The following is a 23,489-nucleotide window of genomic DNA, read 5'->3' as shown; positions in this document are numbered from 1 at the left end:
CATATATAAATGTAATGGAATACTATTGTGCTATAAGAAGTTATGAATCACAGACATCAGAAAACCCTGGCAAGATTTATATGAACTTATGCTGAGTGAAGTGAGCAGAGGCAGGAGAAAATTATACACAGTAACAGTCACAGTGTGCGAGGACTGTTTTTGACAGACTTAGTCCTTCACAGCAATGCACAGACCTAAAACATTTATTTCCAAATGACTCATGATGCAAAATGACTTCCACACCTAGAAAAAGAACTATGGAATTGGAACATAGAATGAAGTAGACTATTTTTTCCTTTTCCGTATTTTGTTTTGTTTTGATTTCCTCATGGTATCTCCCATTAATTTTAGTTCTTCTATGCAACATGACTAATGTGAATATGCGTTTAATAGGAATGCATGTGTAGAGCTCATATAAGATTGTATGCCATCTTGGGGAGGGAAGAGGAAAAAATTTGGAACATATGGAATTGATTGCTAAAAACTGAAAACAAATTAATAAATTTTGGGGGGAAAAAACAAGATCTTGGAAGCAACAAATCAGTACAATATTTTTTATTTACCTGCAGTTAAATGAGAAGAGTTAATCAGTCATTAATTAGTTCTTATGAGACTTAATCATTTATTTCTTATAATTCATCACCCAATTCCCACCCAAGTGATTGGTTCTGTATAGTATTGATACTAACAAAGGAAAGAGCAGAAAACTTATGCATCTAAAGGAAATTTATTAAAGGGTATCCATTATACTGGAACAGATCACAGAGATTAGCAATAGGAGAGATTAATAGTCTTCAGGTCTCTGGCTCAAGGCAGGCTTTCGGATCAGTTGTCTCCACCACCTATCATGAAAGATCAGCTTTTGGGGTTAAGATTAGCTAAAATCACTTTCAAACTTCTCTTACTTATACCCACAGTATATCCGAATCATTAAATCAACCCTAAAGGAAAATGCTCATAAGTGTGTTGTCTCCTCAATTAGCCGTGAAATTCTTGAAAATAGGCACTTGTTTATTCATTTTTTCTTGTTTATATTCATGGAATTTGGCACATAGTAAACAGTAAATAAATTATTTTTTTCATTCATTGTTCATTTTTTTTTTCATTTCTGATATATGTCTCCACTTTTTCCTTGTGTCCCATGGATTCCAAATTAAGAATTGATAGGGAAGCAAATCTCACTGTCCCTTTAGCTTCCAACCATTGATCTTATTTCTACCCTCTGAGAAAAAGAGATCAAGTATTCTCTCTCTTTTGTAGAATAATTTTTTCCCCAAAAAATTGAGAACAGAGACCCTGCCTTTCTTTTACCTTCTTTAGGCTAGCCATTCTAGTCTCCACTAGCTCTCCTTTGTATGACATAGTATCCAGTCGACCCACTTTATGTTAAAAAATAACCTTCCTTTTGGATATCCATCAGTCTTACACCTAAAATGCCCATAAGTCTATAGAATACTGCAGATATTTTGTGACCAGGGCAGGAAACAATGAATCTATTCTTTCAGATGATAAAACTTTATGGGAGTATAAACTGAGGAAATTTGGGGTAGCTAATATACTATATGGGGACCATGATTGGGTTACCTCCTAAGAATGAAAGCAAATATGGAGAAATAAGTTCCAGCAGGTGAAGACATATTCTGACAGCATGGGAAGCATAAATTTGTATATAGGCCAAGGATTGGTCAATGGGATGTGATTAACAATGAGGAAAGAAACAAGAAAACAAGAAGCTTTGAGCCATGAATTCATTAGAAAAAGAAATTCTGGGAATTCTGAAAATTTATACATGCATGAGCTGATAATGATATGGGCTGATAGCAGTTTAAAGTTTGCAAAGTACTTTAACTGTCTTGTTTAATCTTTGCTATGACCCCAAGAGGCAAAGATAATCATGACTAATAGTTCACATTTCTAGGGCATTTAAAAATTGGCCATCTCCTTTTAATGCATTATTCTTTTTTTGAGTTTGGTAACAACCATATGAGATAAATACTGTCATCTCCCTTCAATATATAAGAAAATGGAAGTACAGAGACTTTAAGTGACTTTCTTCAGGGTCTTATTACTGGTAAGTGTCTGAGGCAGGACTGAAAGCTGACTCTCCTCTATTTTAAGTCCACTATTCTACCTACCATGCACCTCACTGCCTTTCATGGTATATAATTCCATTAGAAAGGAAGTGAAAAAATTCAGCTCATAGCTCTCATTTTACAGAAAACACAGTGCCCCAAAGAAAGTGTGTTTCCAAATGGAACATAGATAGCAGAACCAGTATTTGGGCCCTTGTTCTCTGAGGCAAAATCCAACATTCTTCCCACTGAATCATGCTTCTTTCTCAAATGTAAATGAAGTTTTTCCTGTAGGGAATGTAAAAGCAATGAGAGCTTTCATGGTAGACTGGTGGGAGTGGCAGAGAGCACTTACCACCTTGCCCTTCCTGACACTTAAATTACTTTGGCTAAGGAAATATTGATGGAAAAGGAGATCAATATTTCTGCCCTGAGTCTAAAGACTGTGTAATGGTGATTTAAATTGGAATATGTTTTCCATGCATTAATAAGTTCATGTGAACTGCTTATCACTTGGAAGTCACATGATGGCAGGAGTTCGCAAGTGCAGCAGGAAAGGTGGAGCAGAACCAGGAGGAAGTGAGGGAGAACAGTTGGGGTGGAGAAGAGAGGACCCAGGCTAACAGGCACAGCAACTTAATATCATCAAAATAATTTACCACATTCCTTATTTCTGAATATTATCCTTGTCCATTAGGTTGACTATTGTGCATCTTCATTCAGACTAAGTTGCTAAAGTAGTGGATCTACGGTAAATGGCTTTGAAAAGTCAGAATTTTCTGTAATCTAGACCAAGGGTGTCTTCCTGACCACAGGGCCTCCATGCTAAGGGAATTCTTTTACCTGGGACTCTTGGGACAAACACCCTCTCTGTGGACTATAAATATATTTTTCTGAATTAATGAGGATAAAAAGTTCCTTATAGCTTCCTGTCCATCCTTGATTGTAGTCCAGAGGAGCTCAATTGGAAGAAAAGTATTTTTCTGCTATTTCTCAGAGCCCTTAAATGTTAAGTTATAACTACCATTGTAGGAAGAAAAACTGTTAAGGATGGGGTTAGAGAGGGGAACTGGATTTCTACATATCATAATTGGTCTGAAACACATCAGTTCTTTTCTGATTTTAAGAATGTCTTATGTATGTAGAGTAGATCAGGTTCTAGGAGAATTCTACAAACTTCATTTAGGCCAAACCAGTATTTCTTGATTAGATGATCTCATAACTGTGGCAGGTAAGAAATGCAGTCATTTAATCTTCCTCTACCTCAGTTTCCTCAATTGTAAAATGGAAATCATAATAAATACTTATTCACCCTTTCGCTCATGTAATATTACATTTCCAAGAGACATTTAATATCATCTGGTCCCTATATTCTTAACCTGGAATCCATGAACCTTAATACACAGATAGATAGATAGATAGATAGATAGATAGATAGATAGATAGATAGATAGATAGATAGACAGCTATTTTTTAATATAATTGATTTCTTTTGTAACCCTATGGATTTCATACAATTAAAAATGTGATTCTGAGAAGGGATTCATAAGCCTCAGGAGACTATCAAAGAGCTTCATGACACATACACACAAAAAAAGTATATAAGAATCTGTGATCTAGTCCAGCTCCCTCATTTTATAGATGAGCAACTGGAGGACTAGTGATGGGAAGGGACTTGCCCCAGGTCATGCAGCTGGCTGCTAGAAGAGTCAGGACTAGAATCTAAATCTTCATACTCAGAATTCATGCTCTGCAGGTACAGAGGGGAGCAAAGAAGGCCTATTGAGTGAGAGGCAGAGGGAAAGAGGTGAATTTGCACTGCAATGTCCTTTGATAAAAAAGGCAAAAGCACCTTAGAACCTTGAGGGCTTTAGTAAGAGGGTAGAAAAAGCATAATAACTCACACGAGTATACCTTACCTCACATATCCAATCAGTTGTCAATACCTGCTGATTCTCCCTTCACATTGTTTCTCATCTCTGTCCCTTTTTCTCTACTCACAAAACTACCACCTATTTTGGCATAGGTATTCTTACTGTTCTTCACATATAATGTTTTTCTCTTATGTCAGTGGCTTTGAGTGGGCTGTTCCTCACACCTACACTGCACCCCCTTCTTCATTCTCTCTATTAGATTCTAAAGCTTCCTTCGAAGTTCAGATTAAATGGTATCTCTTTACATGGGGCCTTTACTGATCTCATCAGCTGCTATTGCTTCTCTTACTTCTACCTCCAAATTATCTTAAATGTATTTTGTGTATGTTTGTATGTGAATGTGTAGTGTAGTTAAAAAGATTGTAAGTTTCTTGAAGGAAGGCACTCCACACACACGTACATCTATCTATCTACCTATCATCTATCTATCTATCTATCTATCTATCTATCTATCTATCTATCTATCTATCTATCTATATCTGTCTGTCTGTCTGTCCTCCTGTCTATCTATCAATCCCTAGATTCATGGTATGGTACAGAGAATTTGGTATAAGCATTTAATAAATGCTTATTGTAAAGTTGATAGATAAAGCACTTTATATATCTAACAAAAGTGCTGTGAGGTACAATGATTATTACATCCATGATATAAATGAAGAAGCTGTTTCACAGATGATAGTTTATGTGATATCCATTCTGGCAAGGGTAAGAGTTAAAATGGCATGCAAATCAACTGCTTCCAAGGCAGATATGGCATAGATTATATCAAGTTGCCTTAGGATGGCCTGAGATAACAGGAAGACAAGTATAAGAGGAACCATGTTGTCCTTTTTGTCCTCTTCTTATGGGAACTAAGGGCCTTCCAGGAGAAGGAAGACAAGAAAGAAATAGAGGAGTAGGATCAACAAGAGAAAAGAGAGGAAAGTGGAGAATACTATGGAAGAGTGAAAGAACAAGAATACTTAGATGGCTGAGAATAAAAGAGAAGAAAAAAGAACCAAATTAAGAAAGAGAAGGGGGAAAGTAGCTAAATAGGGCAGGATGAAGAGACTATTGAGTGATGATCAATGGTCTTTGAATGACTTTAAATAACTACATGAGTAGCAGAGGATTAGAGAAGAACACATCCCATCTTCAGGGAAGAAAGGAGTGAAAAGAGAAATCTGTAAATAAATATCAAGAGACATAAATTTTATCATTTGCAAGCCTTAGGTAAATCAATGACCTTTAACATCAGGAAAATTCTGAGGTACACTATTAAAAGGGATGATTAGTGAATATCCAAATGAACTGGAGAAAAAATGGCAAACCTTCAGTATCTTTGTTAAAAAAAAAAAAGCTTCAAATGGAGTCATGAAGAGCTGGACAAGACTGAAAATGACTTAACAAAAACAATACTCTCAATAGGGAAAGTGATGTTCCTGTTGAACTCTGTCTTCCCTGAACAAACCATACCAGCATTAGCATACCTAGCTCAAGATCACAGACACACTAGAGAAGGTTCAGAAGAAGGCCGTGGGGATGGTGAATGGTTTTAAGATCATTCTATATGAAAATCAACCAAAGGAACATGGAGATATTTAGATTGGAAAAGAGAAAAAGGAAAAGGGAGGGGCATGATAGTTGTTTCTAAGTATTTGAAGGGATATTATGTGCAAGTCACATTATTCTGGTTCTTTGCCCCAAGGCCCTTGAATTTTCTTCTAACTCAGATTCCGTTATTCTATGAATAGGAACATGATAGGAAAAGGGGGAGGAAAGGGAAAAGGAGGAGTGGGGTCAATGATCAAGAGAGAGAAGTGATAGGTGAAGCAGTGGGAGAAGAAAGAGTTACAACACAGGATCTATTACTAGAGTAGCAGTCCACAAAGTAGAACTTCAGGTGAGGGCAGGTTTAATTCCTCCTTGGCCATGGATGGTTTCTCAGAGACTTGTTAAAGTTTATACAATGTTGTCAATTATTTTACCATTCATTGAATGAGCGTATATTAGACATAAATCCCTGAACTAGGCATTACAAAAGTGACTCAAGGCTCCCCCCATCCCAATGATTACATTTTGTTCCCATATTCTTCGTCAGCACCAGACAAAATACAAGACAGGTGGGGGTGGGTTATCAGGAGACTTGCATACTAGTCATGACTTTGCCACTAGCTGATAGTAGGAAAATCTCTTCTTCCTGAGCTTTAGTTTTCTCATCTAAAAAATCTAGGTAATAGAAATAGTCACAAATGAATTAAAGGAAAAAATAGATAAATCACAACTTGTGCACAATACTGTGCTAAATGCTGGAGATGCTTACAGAAAATAAGACTATTCCTACTCTCAAGTGTCCTGCATTCTGTTAAGGGGAGATGACAAAAAGTTTCAACTATAAATCAGATGGAAAGGTCCAGTGGTCCTTTGGGGACAGTGATAAAGCAGATAATAATGCATCTTCTTTAGTGTCATTTGCACTAACTAAAGTATATTGGTTTCTGATTTTGAACCTGATGATGTCAAGGACTTTATAGTAAGAACTTTATTTTCCTTAAAGCGTTAAGATTATTGTTGCCATGTGTCACATAGTAGGTGCTCAATATGTACTTGAGAAATGATAGAGACCTTTAAGGTCTCTCTGATTCCATCAAATTGAAGGGTTAATTCATTAGTCACTAAAAAATTCATTGAAAAATTTTGAATTCAGCAAGGGAGTGAGTGACCTAGAATGATTATTAGGGCAGTCCTTATAGACTTGGAGGAGTAGCAAAACTATTGAACACTTTATTACAATAGTCTGAGTGACAGATAATGAGTTGAAAAAACTAGGGTTTTGTCAATGTAGACAGAAAAAAAGGGAAAATAAGAGACAGGGTGAGTGTAAAATGTTATTCCTCCTAGTGTTTTTTGAAGATGCCAAGAGATAATTAGAAGATGCTTGTACATGCTGTAGCTAATCATATAGAAATATAAAAATATCGGTCATTTTTATAAATGAATAATAAAAATAAGAGAATTTGATAACTAATGTGCTATAGATAAGGTAAGAAAAACAATAAATTATCTTTCAATATGTGAATTTCAGATTATGGCATACCAGATTTGAAGGACTAATATGTATTTGCAAATTTTACATTTGTTTGCAAATGACATATAGAGATAGAGAGAATGAGAGAGGGACTCAATTCTATATCACCACTTTGGTTGATCTATCCTAAATGCTGCTGTTAAAATAATTTTATTTATGGGCTGGTCTTGCAAATACCTTTCTTAGTCAACTCCAATGACTTCCTATTTCTTCCAAGATGAAATATAAACTCTTCTACTTAACATCTAATATCCATATGTTCCAAACTATCTTTCCACCTTCTACATCCTATGATTCAGCAAAAATAGCCTCTGACATACATGACACTATGCTTCCCTTCTCTCTACCTTCATATTGGCCAACCCACATGCCTAGAACACACTCCCTTTCTCACCTCCTCACAGAGTTCCCCTATTCCTTTAAAATATAGCTGAAGCATTATCTTCTGCATGTCACCCTCCCAAACTATTTTATATTTAATTACTTTGCATATTACCTAGGCAGTTAGATAGTTCAGGGGATAAAACAAAAGAACTAGCATCTGGGAGATCTGAATTCAAATGCAAATTCCAAATTACTTGCTGTATGACCCCAGATAAGTTCTGATAATGCACTCCCTCTGTTACATCCTCATAAAAAAAAAGGATTCAAGTTCAGATCTGATTTCAGGCACTTACTAAGAATATGACTCTGGGAAAGTTGATTAATCGCTAACAGCTTCATTTTCTTCATCTGTAAAATGTGGATAATAGCACTTATCTCTGAAGTTTGTTGGGAGGATAAAATGAGCTAAAATGTATGAAATGCTTTATGTATCATAAAACTCTATACAAATGCTATCTATTTTTATTATCACATATTTCTATGACTTCTTCTTATATTTATCCTGTACAGTTTTATAAATGAATTGTCTCCCCCATTTGAATGTAGTTTTTTTGGCAGTAGGAATAGTTTCATTCTTTATCCTTGTATCCTTTGCACATAGCACAATGCCTGGCAAGTAATAGATAATTAAAAATGCTTACTGATCATTAATTGACTGAATGTGATCTTTGACCTCAGGAGATAAGTCAGAGATAGAAAAAAACAAAGAAGTGGCAGTCTTTTACATAGTTTGGATGATAGGACTAGATGAGTTTATCAAGGGAAATAGGAAAGAGAATAAAGAGATGGGTGATAAGGACAGAACACTGGGGAGAACATCTACATTTGGAGGCAGACAGTAGGGAAAATATTTATTGAGGAGAGGTATATTTGATCTTGCCAGAAAACATCAAAGTACAGAATATGTTAGTCTTACAGAAGCTCAAAATATATCCCAGCACTGATTTTTAGAGATCTAGCATCTGGTTTGCCTCTATTGAAGAGAAGGAGAGAAATGTATAATTTCATGATATTCAAATTAAAAATCAGTGCTGCCAGTCCATGAGGGTTGTATAGGGGACAGAGATATTTTCATTAGAGTCCTTCAGATCACAGTTAAGGGGCTGCTCACCCTGACCCTGCATAAAGCCAGTCTTGTATCTAAGAGTAAACATCAAGCAATGACTAGCATTCACTACTAAGGGAATGCTGCACTGTACTGCTTTTATTTTATTTTCCGTTCTTGAGGACAATTGATTACTTAAAAAATAAACATAATTTGGGGGTAAGAGCCAAATTAGCAGAGTAGAAGGAGGAACCTCATACAGCTCTTCCCCCAAACTCCTCAAAACACCTCTGAAAATGACTCTAATTAAATTATGGAACAGCAGAAGCCACAAAATTACAGGCTGAAGCAAACTTCCAGACCAAGAAAATCTGGAAGAACGATGAGAACGAGTGATCACACCAGGCTGGGAGCAGAGTACAGGTTGACTTGGGCTATGCCACAAAAGAGAGAGTCACTGTTAGGGGACTGAATCACTGTTGGGGCTGTAGGTTACAGAATTCCCAATTTAGAAAAAGTTAAGACAGTTTCAAAAGTCGGTGGAAAGGGTCTCCCACATGGCTGAGAGGGGAGTGAGCTCTGGCCCCAGCCAAAGCCCTAGCCCTAGGGTGGCTGCAGGCACTGCTGAAACTGAGGCTGCTTCTGGATCCCTCCCCTTAACAAAGCTCAAAAGTCAAGTAATTGGCTGGGAAAATGAAGAAATGTGGAGAAAAGAAACAAACTATAGATTCTTACTTTCTCAGTGAAATTTTCTTATGTCACGTAAGGAAGACCAAAACATAAAGCCAGAAGAAGAAAACAAAACCAAAGCTTCTACATCCAAAGCCTCTAAGAATAATATGAATTGCTTTCAGGCCATGGAAGAACTCAAAAAGGATTCTGAAAATCAAGTAAGAGAAGCAGAGGAAAAATTGGGAAGAGAAATTAGAGCAATGCAAGAAAATCATGAAAAATGATTGCTAAAGGAAATCCTACAAAATGCTGAAGAAAATAGCACTTTTAAAATTAGATTAATCAAAATGCAAGTCATTGCCCAATTGATACATGGTCAAATGATATGAAAAGGCAGTTTTCAGAGGAAGAAATTAAAGATAAAGACATCCATAGTCGTAGAAAAATACTCTAACTCACTATTGATTACAGAGATGCAAATCAAAACAAATCTGATCTACCAACCACTTTACACTTATCAGATTGACTAACATGACAAAACAGGAAGATGATAAATGTTGGAGAAGATGTGGGAGAGTTGGAACAATAATTCATTGTTGGTAGAGCTGTGAGCTGATCTAACCAATATGGAGAGCAATTTAGAAAGGGTTACAATGAGGAGAAGAATGCCTTAAAAATCAGAATTGGCCAAATGGAAAAAGTGATCTGAAGGACACTGAAAAAATAATTCTTTAAATATTAGAATGGAGTAAATAAAAACTTATGACTTTATGGGAAATCAAGAAATTATAAAACAAAACCAAAAGAGAGAAAAAAATAAAACACAATTTGAAGTATCTCATTGGAAAAACCACTGACCTGGAAAATAGATTCAGGAGAGAAAATTTAAAAATTATTAGACTACCTGAAATCCATGATGAAACAAAGAGCCAGACATAATCTTTTAAGAAACTATTAAGGAAAGCTGCCTTGATATTCTAGAATCAGAGGGTAAAATAGAAGTACAAAGAATCCACTGATGCACTCCTGAAGGAGATCCCAAAAAAACAACTTCTAGGAATATTGTAGACCAATTCCAGAGTCCCCAGGTCTAGGAGGAAATATTACAATCAGCTAGAAAGAAAAATTCAAGTATTGTGGAAACGCAGTCAGAATGACACAAGATTTAGCAGCATCTACACTAAAGGATAAGAATTCTTGGAATATGATATTCCAGACGTCAAAGGAGATAGGATTAAAACCAAGAATCACCTGCCCAGAAAACCTGAATATAATATTTCAGGGGAAAAAATAGGGCTGCAGTGAAATGGAGGATTTCCAAGCATTCCTGTTGAAAAGACCAGAGCTGAACAGAAAAATATGACTTTCAAATACAAGAAACAAGAGAAGCATGGAAAGGTAAAAAGGAAAGAGAAAGCATAAGGAACTTATTAAAGTTGAAATGTTTTACATTCCTACATGGGAGGATGACATTTGTAACTCATGAGACCTTTCTCAGTGTTGTAATAGTTGGAAGGAACACATATACACACACATATATACATAAATACACATATATATGTATATATACATCTATGTATAGATGTATGTATGTGTATGCATTATATAAATATATATCTGTGTCTATATATCTATATAAATATATATCTATGTAAATATCTATATATCTATATCTATATCTATATATCTATATCTATATCTATATCTATCTATCTATCTATCTATCTATATATATATATATATATACCTATATCTATCTATCTATGGAGGAGAGGCACATATGAAGTCATGATATATCTAACAAAGAAAATTAGGGGTTGAGAGGAATGTACTAGGAGAAAGAGAAATGGAGAAGTGGAATGTAGTCAATTATCTTACATAAAAGAGGCAAGAAAAAGCTTTTTCACTGGAAGGGAAGAATGGGGGAAGTGAAAGGGAAAGTGTAAACCTTACTCTCTGTGTATTTGGCTTCAGGAGGGAATAGCATATACACTCAATTGGGTGTGGAAATTTATCTTATCCTACGATAAAGTGGGAGGGAAGGGGATAAGTGTGTGGGGGGACATAAATGGAAGGAATGGCAGATTGGGGAAGGGGTAATCAGAAGCAAATACTTTGGTAGAGGGGCAAGACAAAGGAGAGAAATGAATAAATGGACAGTGGGACAGGACAGAGGGAAATATAGTTAGTCTTTCAAAATATCACTGTTATGGATGTGTTTTGTATGACAACACATATATAACCTTTATAGAATTGACTGCCTTCTCAATGGGGGGGGGGGGGAGGGAGAGAATGCTAAACTCAAAGCTTTAAAAATGAATGCTAGAGGTTGTTTTTACATGCACTATAGGCAATGGGGTAGAGAAATCTATGTTACCCTACAGGAAAACAGAAGGAAAGGGGATAGGAGGTGATAGAAGGGAGGGCAGATTGGAGGAAAGGGTAATCAGAATACTCACTGTCCTGGGGTGGGGGTAAGGTCAAGATGGGGAGAAAATTTGAAATTCGAAATTTTTGTAGAAGTGAATGTTGAAAACTCAAAACAAAAAAAAACTTGTAAAAAAAATTAAAAAATAGAAATATTTTTTTTACAGAAGGTAAAATATGATATAATAATGCTATATATTTTCAGTCCATCAGAGAAGTACAATACACTACAGTGGAGCCCCTCATTGAATGAGGTTGAATCTGATATCTGGAGTCATATCTGGGCCCCAGAAAGATGACCAATCTGAATAATACCCAGTTCCACCCCATCTCATTCCTCCTGCTTGGAATCCCAGGTCTAGAAGAGATGCATATCTGGATCGGCTTTCCCTTCTGTCTTGTATATATGACTGCCCTTTTAGGGAATATCACCATCCTGATTGTAATTCAGAGTGATCAGAGTCTCCACCACCCTATGTTCTATTTCCTGGCTATTCTGTCCTCTATTGACCTGGGATTATCCACATCCACCATTCCCAAGATGCTAGGAATCTTCTGGTGCAACCTGACAAAGATTAGCTTTCTTGGCTGTGTCACTCAGATGTTCTTCATCCAACTTTTCACTGGCATGGAGTCAACTGTACTCCTAGCAATGTCCTATGACCGCTATGTGGCATTTGTAATCCTCTCCGCTATACGCTGGTGCTCACCAATAAAGTGGTGTCCATCATTGCAGTGGTCATAGCCTTGAGACCATTATCTATGGCTATCCCATTTGTTCTACTTATTCAGAGATTGCCCTTCTGTGGACACCACATCATACCTCATGCATACTGTGAGCACATGGGCATTGCCCGCCTGGCCTGTGCCAGCATCAAAGTCAACATGATCTATGGGCTGGTTGCTGTATCTATCCTTATCTTTGATGTCGTGGCAATTGTGGTCCCCTATGTCCAAATCCTCAGAGCTGTTTTTCACCTTCCTTCTAGGGATGCCCGACTCAAGGCCCTTAGTACCTGTGGTTCTCATGTCTGTGTTATTTTGGCCTTCTATACACCAGCATTTTTCTCTTTCATGACCCATCGTTTTGGTCACAATGTCCCCCGCTACGTTCACATCCTTTTGGCCAATCTGTATGTGGTTGTTCCACCTGCTCTTAACCCTGTTATTTATGGAGTTAGGACCAAACAGATCAGAGAGCAAGTGTTGAAGACATTGTCCCCCAAATAAACAGTGGATCCTGTATTGCAGAAGGCTCCCTAACAGGGCTTGTGGGAAGAGTTAAACCAAGTCAATATTTCCAAGCCCTCTTTGAAAAAAAAAAAAAGACAGAGCAAGGAAGTCATAATCATATTGAACAAATTGGAGGGAAAATTACTTGTATAGCTCTTGCAACTGAGGAAATCATTAACATTTGGTGCTACTACCTGCACTAGCATTTCTATCAAGGTATTTAAGAATCTTTTACTCTAGGAAAACAGTGCTCATCATTTGGTCAATGCAGAGTCTCACCATTATTTGCTCCAATGGAGTTGGTAGAGTGGTGAATTATAGCATTAGTGTTAGGCAGAATTTTCTTTTCTTTTTTTTGAGATTGAGTGGGATGTTGCTTGGAGGCTGTCCTATGGTTGTTTCAACTGACGAATTTGCCCTGGTTTTTCATACAAGTACATGAGGCTGTTCACAGATCTCCTTGTTCTAAGCTCATGCCTTGTACCCAAACAAATTTTGCACTAAGTCTGGAAGCAGAAAATGAGACAGCTGTGAAATCAAATATAGGCTAGTGCTATTGATTCAAAAGGTAGCACCTAAATTTGCTCTTTGGTCCATCAACAAAAAGAGGTGCTGAGAGCATAAGTGCTGGACATTTGCAACATGTATCATCAGCAATGTCCATGTGATTATTCACTGAGGCATCAGTAATAAAACGGCTCAGTGTAATACTGTGCTTACAGCAAACCTGAGTAGTCAGGAGGAATATATGAACAATGGTACAAGAGCTAAATCAATCTGTGTTTCGCTAAGGGAGCGTATGGATGAGAATGACTGAAAGGGTGACGTACTTTGAACCACAACCCAATATCAATCAAGCCCAGAGTATATCTAAAATTCTACCAGTAAGTTTAGTATCGATCAGGAGTTATTTCCTTGGACTATAACATTTACTTGGAGAAACAGCACATGAGCAATTTGGTCATACTAAATACTGGGCAGCTGGATGGTACAGTGAAGAGAGATGCTAACTAATTGTTTGATCCTAGGAAAAAGTCATTTAGCTTCCCTGTGTCTCAGTTTTCTCTATAAAATTAAAATGAGAATAATGTACCTACTTCCCAAGGTACATGTGAATGTCAAATGAGACAATATTTGTAAAGCACTTTTTAAACTTCAAAACATTATGTAAATGCTAGTTATTTCTACTACTAAAACTACTACAACTACCACCATGACTAAGATTATGACTGCAACTGTGACTATGATTGCAAAAACTACTACTTTGAAATCTACTACAACTATTACTACTACTACTACCACTACTGCTACTACTGCTACCACCCCCACCACCATTACTACTACTACTACTACTACTGCTACTACTGCTACTACTACCATTACTACTGCTACTAATACTACTACTGCCAATACTATTACTACTACTGCTACTACTACTACTAGTACTACTACTACTAGTACTACTACTACTACTACTACTACTACTACTACTACTACTACTACTATTACTGCTACTACTGCTACTACCACTACTACTTCTGCTGCGGCTGCTACTCTATTACTGCTACTGTCATAATTTATGGGAACAAGATTATGTAATTCAGTAATGATGTTTAGTGATGTTCTGTCTGAAAGATTATAGGCTCTGGTATTCAAATAAAACTAGGTTTATTTTAAGACAGAATTTTACATTCTCTATTGATGCCTTAGTGAGCTATCACAGTAACACTACTGATGATACATGCTATAAGTGGCCCGTATTTCTGCTTTCAGCAGCATTCTTTGGCAATGGACCTGAAAGCAAATTTAGGTGCTACTTTTTGAATCAACAGCACTAGCCTAGATTGAATTTCAAAGCTCTCTCGTCTCTTATTTCCTAACTTGGGGTGGCCTCAGGGAGCTTACATTTTACTAGGAAAGTGCTAAATATCCACGGATCATTATCAGATTCATGATGTCTTTTTTTCATATCTGGCTATAGCTAAAAAAGACTGAGCTGCGACTGGAATGGATTTACCAAGGGCCCATGTACATGTATGGAACAGCCTATGTTTACCATAAAAGTTTGTTATTCAGTTTGAAAATTACTCTCAGGCAGGATTTTCCTGCCCAGAGTAGTCCTCTTTATTTTATTTTTTAATTTATGGAATAAAATAAGCATTTCCATAGCATAGTATAATAAAAAGACAATTATACATGAAACTGTACTTCTGTCATGCATAACTTGCTATTTCTTTTACATATATAATAAAGTTCTCATGTATTTCTTTCCTTTTTCTTCCATCCCACCCCCACCTTAGAAATGCCTACCATCCGACACAAATGTGTGTTTGTTTGTGTGTGTAAAATAATTCTCTACATGTTTCTTATTTATCAGTTCTTTCTCTAGTTGCAGACAGTATTTTCCTTCATACATACTTAAAAATATTGCTATTGTATATAACATCCTCTTGCTTCTGCTCATTTTGTTCTTCTTTATTTTGTGCAACTCTATCCATTTTTTTCTAATATCAAGCTCATCATTTCTTATAATATAGTAGCATTCAATCACAATCATATACCAGAACTTATTCAGCCATAATAACATCTTCTACTTTACTATACTCCATTAGATGGGACATTCAACATGACTTCTTCATCAAGAAGTACTGTGGCTGACTTTGTAGTGCTTATGTTTCCAGCAAGATGGAATTGTCTACAATGAGGAATTCTAGCCTTTTGTTGTTATGACATATTAGATAAATAGACTTGTATTGGGATGTCAAGCAAACAATGTGGAAGCTTTGAAATCTAATCTAGGCCAGTGCTCTACCTGAGCTCAAGCCTAGGTCTCCCCTCAAATAACGGTGCTAGAAGTCATGGTACTGATACACATGCATACATATGTATGTATGCATGTATACATATATATATGTATGTATGTATGTATGTATGTATGTTTGTGTAAATGCATGTGTGTGTGTGTTTACAGAGAGAGAGAGAAAGAAAAAGAGAGAGAGAGTAGAGTTCCTGTTATGAATCATAGTTATAGATGCTCACTTTCTTCTCCAAGGATTGCTTGATTCTGTCTTCAGTGCATAAGCCCTTTTCAGAAGACCTAGGAAGGAATGGGCCTAGCTTATCAAGACTAACTGGAGATGATGATACATTGAGAAGAACATTGTATTTAGAGTCACAGGACCTGAGTTGAAATATCAGCATTTGCATGACAGTTGGTATATTACTCAACTGCTAAAGTCCTCATGTTCTTCATTTGTAAAATGAATTATTTGGACTGGATGACTTTCCAGGACACCTTAAGCTCTCTCTATATCATCATAGTGTCATTATGTCCATATTTATTTTGCTGTCAACCAAGTTTAAGAATTTGAGATAATATGAAGCCATCAGAGGACTTTTGTCATAAACCTTGATCAGATGAAAACAACTAATGGTATCATTTAGACTTGTGGTATCAAACTTGACTAGAAACAGACCCCTGAAGTTTGGGTATGGACTTACAAAACAACAAATTTGCATTATTTATGTTGTATTGGGAAATGCCACCATCTTCACCAACTCATTTCTACTTACCGGTCATTCTGTCCTCTGTTCGCAGGTTTATTTACATTCAGCATCCCTAAGATCCTGGGCATCTTCTAGTTCATTCTAATGGATATTAGCCTTGGAGGATGCCTCATACAGATGTTCTTCACTCACTGGCATAGAACAACTGGTTTTATGTCTATTGCCTCTGATCACTGTGTGACTATCTGCAAATTTGTCTGCTACATTTTGGTCCTTACCAACAAGGCTGTTTTCATCATTGCTCTAGTCATCCTCCTGAGACTTTTGGTCTTTTCAGTTCCCTTTTTTTTTTTTTTTTTTTTTTTTTTTTTTTTTTTTTTTTTTTTGCTGATCCTGTGGTTGCCTTTCTGTGGATACTACAATATTCCCCATATTTACTGTGGGCACATGTGTATTGCCCTTCCAGTCTATGCCAGCATCACAGCTGATATCATCTATGGCCTTTGTACAGTCTCTATTCTCCTCTTGGTTATTGGTTTCTAATGTCCAGATACTCAGGACTGTGTTTTGTCTTCCTTCCCAGGATGCTCAATTCAAGACTTTCAACACCAGTGGTTCTCATGTCTGTGTCACATTGGCCTTATAGACACCAGCATTTTTCTCCTTCATGACCCACCACTTTGTCCACTATGTCCCCCACTATATTTATATCCTCCTGTTCAATCTATATGTGTTTGTTCCATGCACCTTAAAGTTTGTTATTTATGGAGTCAGGATAAAATAGATGAGGGAATCAGTCCTTCAGACATTCCTATAGAAATAGCCCATAACCCTGCTATTTAGCGGACTGACTCTGGGCTTGATTTGATGAAATTTGCTCAATTCAGTTTCCCAATGATTTTTCTCAAACAGGAAACATATAATAAATAAATTTATATAAGAAATTAAATTAATTAGGAATAAGATCAAGGCATCCATAAAAATTTGTGAACTCATATGATTCCATAAATGAGACATAAAGGTAACAAGATAATGTCTAGACTCTTTTTTGATCATGGCTTTCAGGTAGTTCCATAATGTTGAAATTGTTTCTCCTGGATCTATTTTCCAGGTCAGTTGTTTTTCCAGTGATATGTTTCACATTATCTTCTATTTTTTCAAATTTTTGGTTTTGTTTAGGAGTCCCACTGTGGCTGATCAGACCAATATGAGCTTGGAATACTCCACCACAAATTGGACACAGATAGTCTGTATGAACATTTAGGGTGGATACTCTAAATTTGTGCATCTTACATTTCCTTTGAGCTGTTTCAATTCTGCTTTGCTCATAGAGCACAGCAACTTTTTTGATGTGGGCACACCATGCTGAGTGGTCCTGTGCCAGTGTCTCCTATATCATACAATCAATCCCAAAGTTCTTGAGAGAGACCTTGAGAGTGCTCTTGTATCATCTCTTCTGACCATCATGTGATTACTTGCCCCATGCAAGTTCCACATAGGATAGTCTTTTTCGCAACCTTACGTTTTGCATTGGAACAATGTGGCCAGCCCATCAGAGTTGCACTCTCTGAAGCATAGTTTGAATGCTTGGCAGTTTAGTTCAAGTAGGGATCTCAGATTCTGGTACCTTATCTTGCCCTGTGATCTTCAGAATCTTCCTAAAACAATTCAAATGGAAGTGATTCATTTTGTGGCTTGGCACTGGTAGACTGTCCATGTTTCACAGGCATACAACAATGAGATCAGCACAATGGCTATGTAGACCTTCAATCTGGTAGTCAGTCTAATACCTCTTCTCTCCCAAACTTTTCTTCGGAAACTCCCAAACACTGAACTAGCTCTGGCAATGCGTGCATCAACCTCATTGTCAATGTGTATATCCCTAGAAAGTACACTATCAAAGCAAGTGAACTTATCCATAGCATTCAAAACTTCTCCATTTGTTGTAACTGATGGTTCCACGTTTGGATGGTGTGGTGGTGGCTGATGGAGTACCTGTGGTTTTTTTTTTTTGGTGTTAATTATTAGGCCAAAATTAGCACAGGCAGCAGAAAATTGATCCATACTTTGTTGCAGCTCAACTTCAGAGGCTGCATTGAGTGTACAATCATCTGCAAACAGCAAATCATGCACCAACACTCTCTTCACTTTGGTCTTGGCTTGTAGCCTTTTCAGATTGAAGAACTTACCATCAGTATGGTGGTTGACCTTGATTCCGAGCTCATTCTTATTGAAAGTATTCATCAGCATAGCTGAAAACATCATGCTAAAAACAATGGAGCAAGCACACAGTCCTATTTCACTCCATTGGTGACTGGGAAGGCACGAGAGCTTTGTCCATTATCCAGAAACCGGGCAAACATGCCATCATGAAATTGATGTATAATATTGAACTTCTACGGGCAACCAAATTTTGACATAATTTTCCATAAACTCTCACGACTAACAGTGTCAAAGGCCTTGGTCAGATCTACAAACATTGTGTACAGACCTCTGTTCTGCTCCTGGCATTTCTCCTGGAGTTGTCGGGCAGTAAACACCATATTGACTGTTCCTTGGCCCTTTCTGAAGACACAGTGGCTCTCAGGTATATGATCATCTTCCAGGTAAAGGATCAGCCTATTAAAAAGGACTCAAGCAAGAATTTTATCAGCAGTGACTAAGACAGAAATCCTGCTGTGATTGTCGCAGGATAATCTATTCCCTTTACCCTTATAGAGATGTACAATGGAGGCATCCTTGAACTCCTTGGGGATAACCTCTTCTTGCTATATAACCTGGAAAATTTAAGTCAGCTTTTGTCTGAGCAGTGGTTCCCCTACCTTGTAAATCTCAGCTGGAACAGAATCAGCACCAGGTGCTTTGCCACATGAAAGGAGTTAATGGCCCTCAAAATCTCTTATTCATTTGGAAGTTCAGCTAAGGAAGGATTGACTTCAACCTGAGGTAAATTATCAATGGCCTCAGCATTGATTGATAATGGTCTGTTGAGAACACTATGGAAGTGTTCAGCTTATCTCTCTAGGATCATGTCCTTATTACTAATCAATGTGGCTCCATCAGCATTGAGTAATTGCGATGCACCATATATATACACATGCAAAATACACCCATGCCATATATACATGTATATACACATACACATATGTATATATGTTTAGACATGCATATAAACACATGTAAGAGCATAAGTACACATTTATAATATTTGTATATAAACATATGCGTGTATGTGTGTGCATATAAGCATTAGGGAGGGTGATCAGGAAAGGCTTTTTTCAAAGACTATATTTTAGCTGGAAACTAAAGGAAGTAATGGAAGCCAGGAGGGAAAAATGAGGAGAGAAAAAGTTCCAGGTGTGAAAGATTGTTAATAAAAAAGCATAGTCATGAGATGGAGTGTCCTTTATGAAGAAAAGCAAGGAAAATATTACACATGAATAGTCTACATCAAATTGCTTACTGTCTCAGGGAGAGGCTAGAGAAGGGAAAGAGAAAGAGAACCTCAAACACAAAATTAAAAAAATGAACATTAAAAATTGTTTAAATGCAATTTAAAATTAAAAAAAACTATTTTCAGCTTGTCTCTGACATAAATTTACTATGAGATTTTATGGTACAGCAAGGTACCTACAACACCAATCATATGAGGAATCTACTTACACTCCATGCTTTCATCAGTGCCTACACAAAAACACATAAACAGATACAGATAACGATATTTGGTTTTGTATAATCAATCAAATGCACTATGAAAATCTGTCATTAACCCTTTCCTTGTCTTCATTTACATATTATTGTCATAGTTGATCATTTGAATACTTGTAGCAATTATATAAGCTCTGTAGTTAATATTCTATTTGTCACATTCTTGATAATGGGGGAATTATTGGTGCCAGATAACATTTTCATCTGATTCTCCATATTTCCTAATGTTCCACTGTCAGATGCTTCTGTGTCTTAAGTAAAGTAAATACACCAAAAATAATTACAGTGTCTAAATAATTTTATTACCTACTAAGCTTGACCCATGCTCACCATACCAGTTTCTTGCCATCTTGGTATATATGCCTTCCTAAATCTACCCAATTTTAGCTCTGAGATTGGTATTAAAATTATATCTTACCATTCCTAGTAAGGACATGTCACTCCAATGACGTTGGACTTCAAACATCATTCACTCTGATTTCTCCGTCATAAATCTTCCTAGCTACTTTCTTGATGGTAGGGAGTGTATTGCTTGTTTGCAGTTATAGCCATAGCATCTGGTACTGTCTGGTTTAAAACAATTTTTAACGTTCTTTTTTTTTTAATTTTGAGTTTGAGGTCCTCTTTCTCTTTCCCTTCTCTAGCCTCTCCCTGAGACAATAAGCAATTTTATGTAGGCTATTCATGTGTAATCATGCAAAACATATTTCTATATTGGTCATGCTATGAAAGGAAACAGACCAAAAAGGAAAAAAAGTGAAAAATGGTATTCTTTGATTTGCAGTCAGACTACATCAGTTCTTTCCCTGGAGGCGGATAACATTTTTCATCCTGAGTCTTTTGGAGTTGTCTAGATCATAGCCTTGCTGAAAATAGTCATCATTCACAATTAACCACCATGAGATATTATTGTTACTATGTACTGTATGTCTGGTGTAATCTTGACTGTGGCTCTTGATATTTGATTTCTTTCTTTCTGGTTGCTTGTAGCATTTTCTCCTTGACTTCATAATTGTAGAATTTGGCTATAATGTGGCTGACTTCTTCATGGGGATATGGAATGGCTCACTAGTACCTTGCTGGGATAGCCTCCTGGTGACTTGCTTGGACCACATCTGTTGGACTGTGCTTCACTCTGACTTCAATGAGACAGACCTTTCCTGTCACTCTTCCAAGTTGTCATAGGCTGGTAAATTGTTTCACCTAATCCATTAGTTGGTTCTGTTGTTTCATTAGACCACAAATTATTTGGAGGGGAATGAAGTATAAGAAGACTAGAAAAAAAAGGAAGGGGCCCTGTTATGAAGAGTTTTAAAATTCAAAATGAAGATTTTATATTTGATCCTGAAGATAAAAAGGAAACAGTAGAATTTATTGAATTAATATTATGGCATGATCAGACTTGCATTTTAGGAATACCTATCTGATATCTTAAAGGACAATAAATAGGAATTTGAAAGACAGCAAGGTTGCAGGAAGAGCAACCAGAAGTCTATTGTGCTATTCAAGTATTGATATTATGAAGACCTGCATCAGGCTGACTTCAGTGTTAGAGAACATAAGACAGCATAAGTAAAGAATATCATGAAGATTAAATCAATAGATCTTGGTCTCTGGTTGATTATGGAGGTGGAAAAGCATGAAAAACAAAGCATTATGCACATGTACTGAATCTGTGCAACTAGGAGGATGACAGTAGCCTTGGTAATTATGGTGGAGTTGGGAAGAGGGTAGGGTTTTGAAAGGGTAGATGATATATTCTGGACATGTTGAGTTTAAAATGTCAAGGGAGCGCAGTCAAGATGGCTGAGTAGAAAAATGCAGGTACACTAGCTGTTACCACACAGCCCATAAAATACTTGTAAAGAAGAACTCTCAACAAATTCTAGAGCAGCGGAAGCCACAGAACAATGGAGTGGAAGAGATTTCTGTCCCAGAGTGACCTGAAAGACTGATAGGAAAGGTCTGTTGCACCAGACATGGAGCAGAGCCCAGCCTAGCCTTGGCCACGGTGCACCCAGAGGAACAGAACTGAGCAGGCTTCAGAGACACAATCTTGAGTGGCAGCACAGATCCCTCAACCCACAGGTGCTAAAGGTCAGTGAGAGGATCTTTTTGGCTGGCTGAGGAGAGAGCAGAATGCTCCCATAACTCAGGCCTACTCAGGTGGCAGCTGTGGAGGCAGCAGCAGAGTCAGAAGCAGACCAGGGCTCCCAAGGCAGGCAGCAGCCCGCATCCATTGTTGAAGGTCTCATCATAAAGCCCTTGAGGGAACTGAGCTCTGTGTGGCAGCCCTGCCCCAACCTGAGAAGTTGATCCTAATCTCACATTGAATATTAGCCCTGCCCCCACCCAAATCCCCTGAGGGACTGGAGAAGCTCATCTGAATCTCAGCCTCCAATGCTGGCTTGCTGGAACTGGAGGTGAGGTGGGTGTGGAGAGGAAACTCAGAAGTCAAGTAACTGGCTGGGAAAATGCCCCAAAAAGGGGAAAAAATAAGACCACAGAAGTTTACTTTCTTGGGGAACAGGTGTCTTCCCCCATCCTTTCAGATGAGGAAGAACAAGGGATACTCTCAGAGGAAGTCAAGGCCTCTGCCTCCAGGGCCTCCAAAGGGAACTTAAACTGGGCTCAAGCAATAGAAGACCTTAAAAAACAAGTTAATAGCTTACTAAAGGAGAACCAAAAAAATGCTGAGGAAAATAACAACTTTAAAAAGAGGCTAACTCAATTGGAAAAAGAGGTCCAAAAAGCCAGTGAGGAGAAGGAGGTTTAAAAAGCAGAATTAGCCAAATGGAGGAGAAGGTTCAAAAGTTCACTGAACAAAATAATCCATTGAAAGAGAAAAATGAGTTCAGGGAAATGAATGACTATAAGTTAAACCAAACAGTTAGTAAACAAAACCAAAAATTTGAAAAAATAGAAGATAATGTGAAACATATCACTGGAAAAACAACTGACCTGGAAAATAGATCCAGGAGAAACAATTTCAACATTATGGAACTACCTGAAAGCCATGATCAAAAAAGAGTCTAGACATTATCTTCCATGAAATTATCAAGGAAAACTGCCTTGATGTTCTAGAATCAGAGGGCAAAATAAATATTGAAAGAATCCACCAATCACCTTCTGAAAGAGACCTGAACAGAGAAACTCCTAGGAATATTGTGGCCAAATTTCAGAGTTCCCAGATCAAGGAGAAAATACTGCAAGCAGCTGGAAAGAAACAATTTGAGTATTGTGAAAATACAATCAGGATAACACAGGATCTGGCAGCTTCAACATTAAGGGATTGAAGGGCTTGGAATGGGATATTCCAGAGGTCAAAGGAACTGGGATTGAAACCAAGAATCACCTACCCAGTAAATCTGAGTATAATACTTCAAGGGAATAAATGGTCATTCAATGATATAGAGGACTTTGAATCATTCATATTGAGG

General features: G+C 37.2%; 2 pseudogenes; both read left to right on the top strand.

Annotated features, from left to right (window-relative positions):
• The window catches only part of LOC140504850 (elongation factor 1-alpha 1 pseudogene), a 59,139-nt pseudogene that overhangs the window by 15,708 nt on the left and 19,942 nt on the right, over nt 1-23,489 (top strand).
• On the top strand, nt 11,897-12,831 carry LOC140508777 (olfactory receptor 52E1-like; annotated as a pseudogene).

This window comes from Notamacropus eugenii, chromosome 5 (genome assembly GCF_028372415.1).
Source record: "Notamacropus eugenii isolate mMacEug1 chromosome 5, mMacEug1.pri_v2, whole genome shotgun sequence".
NCBI lineage: Eukaryota > Metazoa > Chordata > Mammalia > Diprotodontia > Macropodidae > Notamacropus > Notamacropus eugenii.
The sequence above is the reverse complement of the archived record's forward strand: the minus strand, read 5'-3'. Positions and strand labels throughout refer to the sequence as shown.